The sequence below is a fragment of the Sorex araneus genome, chromosome 2 (assembly GCF_027595985.1).
Source record: "Sorex araneus isolate mSorAra2 chromosome 2, mSorAra2.pri, whole genome shotgun sequence".
In the NCBI taxonomy this organism is placed as follows: Eukaryota; Metazoa; Chordata; class Mammalia; order Eulipotyphla; family Soricidae; genus Sorex; species Sorex araneus.
The window spans coordinates 337,928,511-337,939,099 of record NC_073303.1 but is presented as its reverse complement, the minus strand read 5'-3'; positions in this window follow the sequence as shown (position 1 = coordinate 337,939,099).

The window sequence follows — 10,589 nt, the reverse complement described above, 5'->3', positions numbered from 1 at the left end:
AATATCTTGCAATTATTAGGAAACAGAACTATACCTCGACGTAGCTGTCTTTTGCTATTGTAGAGATGTGTGCTAATTAATTGAATTCCTATAGTTAAGAGGCTGAATTTGGCTCAAACGCTAAAGAAATATAAAAAGGAAAATTCACAGAAACACTAATTGGATTTCTAAAATTTATACCTAATGTGTAGGCAACTAGACATGTTTTCATTGCTATATTTATACAATGGCCAGATGTTAGATGAAATTTAGCTCAATGAGTATTTCAGCAAGAAAACTATTTTAACAAGCATGGATGCTAGAGATGTAAATGTCAGCCTGATTTTAGATAATTATCGTCTTTGGGAAATGCCCAAAACAATATGTCACCTGAATTAATTCTTAACTTTTTTTTTTTTCAGTTTTTCTCCCTCTCCCTCCTCAGGTTTAAGCAGACATTTAGGACTCTAAAAATGGTCTCAGTTCTGTTACCTCCCATATCTCTAGAAAGCATGACAGTGGTTTGTGCAGACTTGGTGCATGACACAATAACACATGACTAGTGTTCAACAGATGCAGGTGAAAAGCTCATGGATGGATGGATGGATGGATGGATGGGTGGAAAAAAATAATTTACAATCTGAAATGACCAATGCTAATCTGTGAACTGATAGAAATTAGAGTCTATTTCTTTTTCCCTTATGAAAACACTGAGGCCAGAATGATAGAGAAAAACAAATACATTAGAATAATTTTCAATTATGAGTATACATGTGGGACTTTCAAATTTATAAATATTATTTTAATAACTTAATCTTCAAGGTACATCATGGGGTGGAGAATTTCTATCATTCTTACTGTCAAAGATAAGGAAACCAAGTGTCAAGGATGCTAAATTAATCAATGATATTCTTACTAGTAAAGCAAAAATTGAAACCATAAACCGATTCATCCCAATTCTCTATATTATTACCCTAAATCACATAATATTCTTTTATAATCTATCTGCTTACTTTACAATAAATTGTATTTCCTTAAGTGGTGAGATATTATTCTATCCATACTGGGGGCAGCTCACATACAGTATCAACAAAAAGCAATATATTAAATACTACAGACCTGGAAATAAGACCATTATTTAAGACATTTAAGACATACAATATCAACAAAAGGCAATATATTAAATACTACAGACCTGGAATAAAACTATTATTTAAGACATTTTTAATTTGTTCACCAAAAAAAGATAGTTGGGGCAAATCACAAAATTTCTGATAAGGATAAGGTCTTCTAAATATTAAATGATAATAATATTAGTTATTTTGTTATTAAATACTTAGTACCAGACACATACTTTACACTCATGTATTTTTGCTTGTTTGGCTCTTGTGCCACACCCAGCAGTGCTCAGAGCTTACTCCCGGCTCTATGCCCAGGGATCACTCCTAGCGGGCCTCAGAGGACCACATGCAGAGTTGAGGATGGATCTGGAGTCAGCAGCATGCAAGGCAAATGCCCAGTCCACTATACTGTCTCTCTAGCCCCTTACATGTTCGTTTTTATAGACACCTTATAACGTAGGTATTACTTATCCCCATTTTAAAGGTGAGGAAAATGAAGACTTAGGAGGCCAAGTGATTTTTTCAAAGTCAAACTCAATGGCAAATGTGGAATGTGAACCTTGGAAATTCTGTTTATAGACTCTGAACCACTGCTTGATGTTGTCTCTGACTGCAGTACCTTGATTTTCCAATCAGTCCAACTTTCATTATCTGCTTTTTCCAAACCTTTGACTCTTTCATATCCAATACAGATTGCAGTGCGTTTGAACCTCTCAGTTGTTCCCGACAATCTCTGGTTATCAATCTGACCACCTCTAAAGGAGGATTTAAGTGTTCAAGTGCAAATGCCACATAGATATATTTTAGGTAAATTGTACAGTACATTTTTAGAGGGACTTTGAATGGCCAAGAAAACACAGGCCTCTGACAGAGTTAGTGAGCGAACACATGACCGAAGGCTCTCATGTACTAAACCTTCTCACTTTCTAAGCTCAAATTTCCTGATTGGACTTTATTTTTTATTGTATTTATTTATTTATTTTTTGCTTTTTGTGTCACACCCAATGCAGCTCAGGGGTTACTCTTGGCTCTGCACTCAGGAATCACTCCTGGCGTTGCTCAGGGGACCATATGAGATGCCAGGGTTTGAACCCGGAGGGCTTGCAAGGCAAATACCCTCCCTGCTGTACTATTACTCCAGCCCTGCTGGTTGGACTTTAATTTACTGAATTTGACCATTTCTCTTCGTCCTTTGATAAGTAATGTAGATTTTAATTTCCTTGTTATACCCATTAATTACTCAATCCATACACGTTTCATTTTGTATTTTGTTCAAGTATCTGTAGAAATTTTTAATAAATTGCACATTTATTAAAAGTTTTATTTAAACAAAAAAGTGTTGAAGAAATAAATAAAATGTTTCTGGGCAATAATTTGAATCAGTATGTGATCAGTATGTGACCCTAGAATATCTATAAAGATTAAGGGCTACATTTCTGAAAGATGAAATAAATTTAAGCTAATGAACACATTCCTTTCAAATTTTCACCAAAACATTGTTTTGAGTGCATCAAGTTGTAGCATTGTTACAATAGTAATACACTGGAAATAATGGAGTAGATCAACTATGCTCAGTACTTTTCCTCCAATAATAACAGAAGAAAAAAATTCATTTCTGAAATAGAACCAAATAATACTAGTACCTCCCTGTTTACAAACTACGAATTGTAACCAAGTTTCCCAAATACTTTAATCCAGGTTCTTAGAGGACAGACACTTTCAAAAAATACACAAATCGAGAGATAATTCAATGGGCCAGTGTTCATTTTTGCGTTCAGGAGGCCTAGATTTGAACCCCAGTCAGTATTTATGGCCCCCAAAGCACCTAGCTGGGCATTGAGAAATGTGACAAAGCCCCCCACCCAAAAAAACATGCAAAAAAAAAAAAAAGCATAATGAAAATGAGGGAACAGAAACATACTAGAGCAGATAGGGCACTCGCCTTGCATGAGACTGACCCAGGGGTCATCTTCAGTACCTCATATGGTCCCCTGAGCCCCTCCAGGTGTGATCCCCGAGTGCTGAATCAGGAGTCAGCCCTGAGCACTGCCAGATATGCCCCCCCATCCCCTACCCCAACCCCAAAATAGAGTGAGACAAAGAGAGACAGACAGACATATACCATCAGTGTGGGAAATTTTATTTATGGACATAGGACGTAAGTTTTTTATCCCAGAGAGGAAAGAAAGGGGCAGAGGCAGACGGGAGGAGAGGGCAGAACATCCTTTGGAAGCACGAAGTAGGTGAGCAGGGTGTTTGGTCCGACGCCCACCCATGCCCTCGCTGATTCCCAGAGCAGCGGCTACCTTGTGCAGATGACAATCCCTACGCTAAGTCAGTGTGTCCTGCATCCTGTATGGTAATTGGCTCTCTAAAGAGAACTGGATTGCATTGTCTTCAGCAGAGCCTTCACCCCCATTTTATTTTTTTTTAATTTATTTATTTTTAATTAGTGAATCACCGTGAGGGTACAGTTACAGATTTATACACTTTTGTGCTCATGCTTCCCTCATACAAAGTTCGGGAACCCATCCTTCACCAGTGCCCATTCTCCACCACCAGTAAACCCAGCATCCCTCCCACCCTCCCCAATCCCATCTCCATCCCCACCCCACCCTGCCACTGTGGCAGGGCATTCCCTTCTGTGCTCTCTCTCTAATTAGCTGTTGTGGTTTGCAATAAAGGTGTTGAGTGGCCACTGTGCTCAGTCTCTAGTCCTCATTCAGCCCGCAACACTCTTCCCCCGCATGGCCTTCAACTACATTATAGTTGGTGATCCCTTCTCTGAGCCTCACCCCCATTTTAATTGGTAGCAGTATCAGGCTATAGGAAATAGACTCATCCATGAAATCAAAGGACTCACTGAACCTGGATTTTTCCTAATAGATACAGTTTGCAGTCTATCTCTCCTCTCTGGAAACTTAGCCGCTCAATGTTATTTCCTGGAGCCAGAGAATTACCTCAAAGGGCTGGAGAACATACCTGGCATGCACAAGGCCCTGGATTCGATCCCAGCCCTGCAAAGCCTCACAAGCACCACCAGGTGCAGCCCTGGTGGATCCTCGCCTCAAAGGGGCAGCCAGTACATACATAAATCAACAGTAGCTTTTCAGCGAAGAAAAAAATTCTAGTCAAAAAGCTCATCATCTCTCCTGGAAATTATTTGCCAGATGCCACTCCTTCCAGGTTTCATTCTCAAATCTTATAACAAAGGATGCAAGTTTTATTTACTGGTTTGCTGGTTCTATGAGCCAGTCTTCTGGAAGCAATTGCAGGAGAAATGAAGGATGAGAGTGACTGGGATTTCTCTGGTGGCCTGCAGTGAGAAGCGTTGAGAAAAACTGATAGAGATTATTCAGCCCTGTGGTGTTGGTACATTGTGGTTAAATCATTCATATTCTTTGAACTCTAATAACAAATTCTCATCAAACAATGATGACATTTTCTGCTCATCAAAGTTTAATCACAAGAGTATTGTAATTCTGATTTTCTTCACCTCTGTTCAGATGGAAAGTAATTGTCAGGCCTTACTTTATTTCTAACCATCACATGTCTTCTTGCATGTTCTTCCTCATGGTAGCACAGTATTATTTTGTTCTCGAAAAAGCATCCCATTTTTTCTGTAATTCAAGCGGTCTTCAAAGAACATTGACACCTGCTTACAAAAGTACACTTAAGGTCCATTTTAAAACCATCTGAGAAGAAAAAAAATAAAACCATCTGAGAAGGGAAAGATAGCACACTGGGAAGAGAGCACAGGAGAGCAAGTACAAGGTCCTGAGTTCAACCCCCCAGCTCTTGGTCCCCAAGTACTGCCCTGTGTAGCCCCAGTGGCCCCTAGCACCAGTACTGCTGGGCTCTACCAAGAGAGACTGCTACAAAAAAATAATAAAAGTAATAATCATTTCCCTCACAGGTCTGGTTTTTATTTTTTTCATTCCTTGGGCTTCTTGCCCCTAAGTGCTCCTCACCTCCGGAAGAGCTCATGGAGATGCATTGCATTTCCTGGCCCTGGGGTCCGCCACCTGACCCAGGGACACTACAGACTTTTAGAGGATTACAGCCTAGGCCTTTTTCCTGCTTGGTCTAAGCTGATGTCTTGAACGTGCAGGCTCAGAATAGGACAGCATCACAGCAGCATTACTCTTTGTCAGTCTCAAGATTGCCCAGGTAAGAAGAGTTAGACCCCCAAGCCAAAGGGACTTCTATTCCCAAATTGCACAAGTCTCCACCCACTAGTTCAAAAAAAAACTTGTTGAGGGTGAGGAATTTTCAGAACCATCTTCAGACCCTGTAGATGCCTTTTGTGGCACTCAGAAAAATCTCAGCAGGGGCCAGAGAGATAACACAGCAGGTAAGGTGTTTGTCTTGCACATAGGTAACCCAGTTTCCACCCCAGTACCCCATATGGTAGCCCAGGCCCACTAGAGTGATCCCTGAGTGCAAAGAGAATAGTAAGCCCTAAACACAACCAGGTATAGCCCCACACCAAAACCAGAACAAAATAAAAATGTCAGCAACCTATCAGCATTTAGTTTGATGAATGAATGCATGAATGAATGAGTGAATAAACTGGCTATTACTGGCCTTTTTGCACTGTGCTGTTACACAACAAATGGTTAGTAATTTTTTTTTCTCTCTAAACAGCAGATATAGATGTATTTTTTTGCTTGAATTTGCAGAAAGAGCAGAAACATCTTGAAGCAAGTTGCCAGTGAAGACCTTTAAAAAAATTGTCTTATTCATAGATAGTTCAAAGAGTTGGAAGCTTCATACGCAGGAGGCTTGGATTTTATTCCCAGTATCCATGGTCTCCTGAGCACCGCCAAGAACAACCCTTGAGCACAGAGCAGGGAGTGACCCGAGTCCAGACATAGCCCAAAAACCAAATTTTTTTAAAGTCTTTTTTTAAAAAAGGTTTTAATGTATAGTCGGTACTATTCTACAAATAGTTTCAGGTATTGTCCTTAATAAGAAGTCAAATGCGTCTCTCATTACCTCAAATGAGATATTTTCTTACACCACAATTCAGGAAAAGTTGCTTTATATCATTTCAAAGAAGAAATAAAAACTAAAGGACCATAAAATTAAGTGATCCATTTGTTTAAGCCATGTGAAATAATAAAAGCAAGAAAATTACATTCTGTTCTAAATTCTATGGTTCTGTGACATGAGAAGTGGAAAATAACTTGGACTTTTTTAAATTCTTCCAGCAAAAACTTTGTAATTTCTAGTTACAAGCATGTGGAACATATTATAGTAGAATTTATGCACTGAATCATACCTGTAATAATACCAAATTTGCTTTTAGTTATTCAAGAAGGAATGGAGAAATTTATACAAATCTCTAGAGAAAATTTCAGATCACATCTGACATATATTGCCTAAAATATGTTTTGTTTCTAAGCTATAATGAAACTTATGAATTTATTATATGTACCACCACCTGCTTCCCAAGAGGAGTTGAGGAAATTTTCATTTTTTCCCAAAAATATCCATGTATTCAGGATAAATATTAGAAGTAATAAAGGCAATATAATGATGCTTATAAAGAGTCAAATATAAAATATTTGTAGGACTTAAGCACAAATTTTAGCTCTGGAATTTCTGATATCAAGTCAAAAGACTGATATCAAGTCTAATGGACCATCTGAAATCTGTCACCATTTAGTAGAATAAAATAGCCACTCTTCAAGAATTACTGTTTTAGTGAAATAACTTACCTATTCATCGTTATAAATAATATCAAATATCCAGTGATGGCCTCTTATGTGACATGCATTCTCCTAAATACTTTATATGTACTGACCACTTAATTGTTGTAATGACACTGTAACTGTCACTATCATCCAGTTGCTCATTGATTTGCTTGAGCGGGCACCAGTAATGTCTCCATTGTGAGACTTGTTGTTACTGCTTTTGGCATATCAAATATGCCATGGGTAGCTTGACAGGTTCTGCTGTGCAGGCAAGATACTCTCAGTAGCTTGCCGGGCTCTCTGAGAGGGGCAGAGGAATCGAACCCAGGTCAGCCATGTGCAAGGCGAACGCCCTACCCACTGTGCTATTGCTCCAGCCTGTAATGACACTACAGGATACATTATGATTCCTAATTTACAGGTTAGAAACAAAGGTATTGAGAGAGAACTTTCATGGTTACAGCTGTGGGAAAAAGCAGCCATATTTTAGACCCTCCGGAGCTCCTGTGCCTGACTGCCACGTTGCATAAAATCTTCATCAAGGGCTGCCCAGATGACCTTGAAGGTCTCCATTTCTAAATCAACATTCAGTTGAAGCCAGGGGCATAATATTGAATTTAATGAAGGCATTTGCACTATTAAAACTTGGCTAATAGAACTATTGGAACTTAGCTAAAGACATACAAATTATTCATTACTCAATATACTATGGGAGCAGAGAATAGCAAACTGAAAGGAATAAGAATTATGATTATAACTCACATGAATTAAGTGTTTATTATATATGAGGCACTGTGCCAAAAAGCCTAAACACACAATAAATGTAGTTTTTTAATCTTCCAAAGAGGTTATTATTTAACTCTTCACTCAAAAATTATGCCCACAGAGCTCCTATGTGGCAGATACACACTAAACAATGGCCACCGGGCTACTGAAAGAGTGTAACAACAGGGGCTTATATTAATTAGCTCGTCAGAAATAGACCCACAACTTTAAGCAGAAGTACGGTGGAGATGGATTCAGTATGTTGGGATGTCATTTAGAAGATCAGAGAGAGACTGGGAGGGGTCCCCTAGAAGTGGCACTTGAAATGAGATATGAAGGTTTGCATTGTTGGTGAGAATGCCAACTGGTTCAGCGGTTTTGGAAACAATATGGGCCTTCCTTAAAAAACTAGAAATTGAGCTTCCATATGACCCAGCAATACCACTTCTGGGAATATATCCTGAGAGTGCAAAAGAGCACAATAGAAATGATATCTGCACCTGTATGCTCATTGCAGCACTGTTCACAATAGCCAGAATCTGGAAACAACCTGAATGCCCAAGAACAGACAACTGGTTAAAGAAACGTTGGTATATCTACACGAGGGAATATTATGCGGCTGATAGAAAAGATGAAGTCAGGAAATTTGCTTGTAAGTGGATGATCATGGAGAGCATCATACTAAGTGAAATGAGTCAGAAAGAGGGACAGACATAGAATGACTGCACTCATTTGTGGAATATAAAATATCATAGTATGAGACTAACACCCAAGAACAGTAGAGACAGGGCCAGGAAGATAGCTCCATGGCGGGAAGCCTGCCTTATGAGCTGGAGGAGAAGGCAGCTGGGATAGAGAAGGGATCACTAAGTCAATGATGGTTGGAGGGATAGTTCCAGATGGGAGATGGGAGATGTGTGCTGAAGCCATATAAAGAACCAAACATGATGGCCTCTAATTATTTATATTGTTAAGTGATAATGACGATAAATAGAGAGAGAGAGAGAGAGAGAGAGAGAGAGAGAGAGTAAGAAGGAAATTAACTGCCATAGAGTCAGGGGAAAGGATGGAATTGGGGCAAGGGAGACTGGGGACATTGGTGGTAGAAAATGTACACTGGTGGAGGGATGGGAGTTCGATCATTGTATAATTGAAACTCAAACATGAAAGTTTTATAAATTGGGGCTGGAGTGATAGCCCAGCGGTTGGGGCGTTTGCCTTGCACTCTGCTGACCCAGGTTCGATTCCCAGCATTCCATATGGTCCCCTGAGCACCTGCCAGGAGTAATTCCTGAGTGCAAAGCCAGGAGTAACCCCTGTGCATCACCAGGTGTGACCCGAAAAGCAAAAAAAAAAAAAAAAGTTTTATAAACGTAGCTCATGGTAATTGAATTAAAAAAATTTTTTAGTGATATATGAAGGTTGGATTGAAGTGATTAGGGTGAAAAGGGAGAACGGAACAGTTCTGTGACACAAAAATGCATAAGAAAACAAGAGAGAGACAGAGACTAAGAAGAGATTAAGAACTGTTGAGAAAGATTCAAGCATAGACGTGTCTTTCAGCTAAGTTCATGCTGTTCACCCCATGTTATAATGCTTCCAATCCCCCAGATGTTTCTCTTAGGCTTTCTTTGGAGAAAATAGCAGTGAGCTCAAAACAGAGTTTGAAGAAGTGCAAACTGTAGGTGTCCCGTAGATAGACTGTAGCTGTCCTGATCTCTCTCCACTGGCATGGCATCAGTCTTTCATTCAATTTTCACTAATTCGGGGGCTAGAGTGATAGTACAGGGTTATGACAGTTGCCTTGCATGCCTGCTGGCTGGATCCTGGCACTGCATATGCTCCTCTGAGCCTCTCTAGGATAAGCCTTGAGCAAAATTGAGTGTGGCCCCCAAACCAAAGCTTAATCACTTATTTTTTTAAAAGTAATTTTCACAGATCTATGTTGGTCCTGCAGTGAAATGTAAGAGAAAGATATGTACATTTAGTAGCAAAAAACAGTCAGCGCTCCCATTATGCACGTGGCCAGAGTAAGGTGAAGGGGGAGGGAACGGGCTCCTACTGCCAGACCCACTCTGTGTGTTCCTGAGGAAAGGGGGGCTCAGGGCGTGCCAGGGTCACATCCTGGCACTCATGCGGCAAGTCCTATGGAATTCCCTGCAGTGTCTCTCCCCTCTCCACAGACAAGTGTAGGTCTCCGTTCCCCTTATTCATTCTGCCTCCCCGCACAATTACCCAGGCAGATTGGCCCCTGAGGTTTGGCTCTGGTGGCGGTGGGGGAGGGGTCCCTCAGCACTGTTCACAGATCCTCCCCCCATGTAAGCTGCTCAAAGTTGCTGGTTACACATTTGCCCCCTCCCCCCGACACCCGCTTAAGAGTCTGGGGGTACTCGCCTTGCTCCAGCCACAGGTGGGAGTTTTCCTAATGCCTGGCAGATGAGGCTTTAGTACCTTGTGTTATGAATTGGTGAGTGAAAATGAGTTTAAATTGATGACCTGCTCCCTTTGGAGGTTTTCTGTCTATTTATTTATTTATTTATTTGTTTTTGAATGGGGGAGGCACTCACCAGTGATTCTCAGCTCTGCTGCACAGGCCTGACTGTTAGGTGATACACAGTTCAGCCCTGCTGGGAACCACCAGAACCACCCCCGCCTGTGTTCAGGGGAAATGAGAAACTAGGGGTCAAACTTGGCAACTAGGATGCACTTCAACCCTTTGGGCTATCTCCCTAGCCCCAGCCCAGGGACAGAATCTTTGGCTACACCACAACCCCTGACACCACACTGCCTGATCCCCTCCACTAATGATGCTCTGGCCTGAAGCTCACACCATCACGGGGCTCCCCATGTAAGGTCTGGACACACCTTAGACCCTGTCCACTGCCCATCCCAGTGTGCAGTGTGTGAGTAGCAACCCCTGGAAGGAATTCAGCACCAAATGAAACCAACTGGAGAAAACAGAATCCCTTTCAGGGATGGGAGCCTCAAAAAAGAGGAGGAAAGAAATTATTGAAAGTACCAGGAA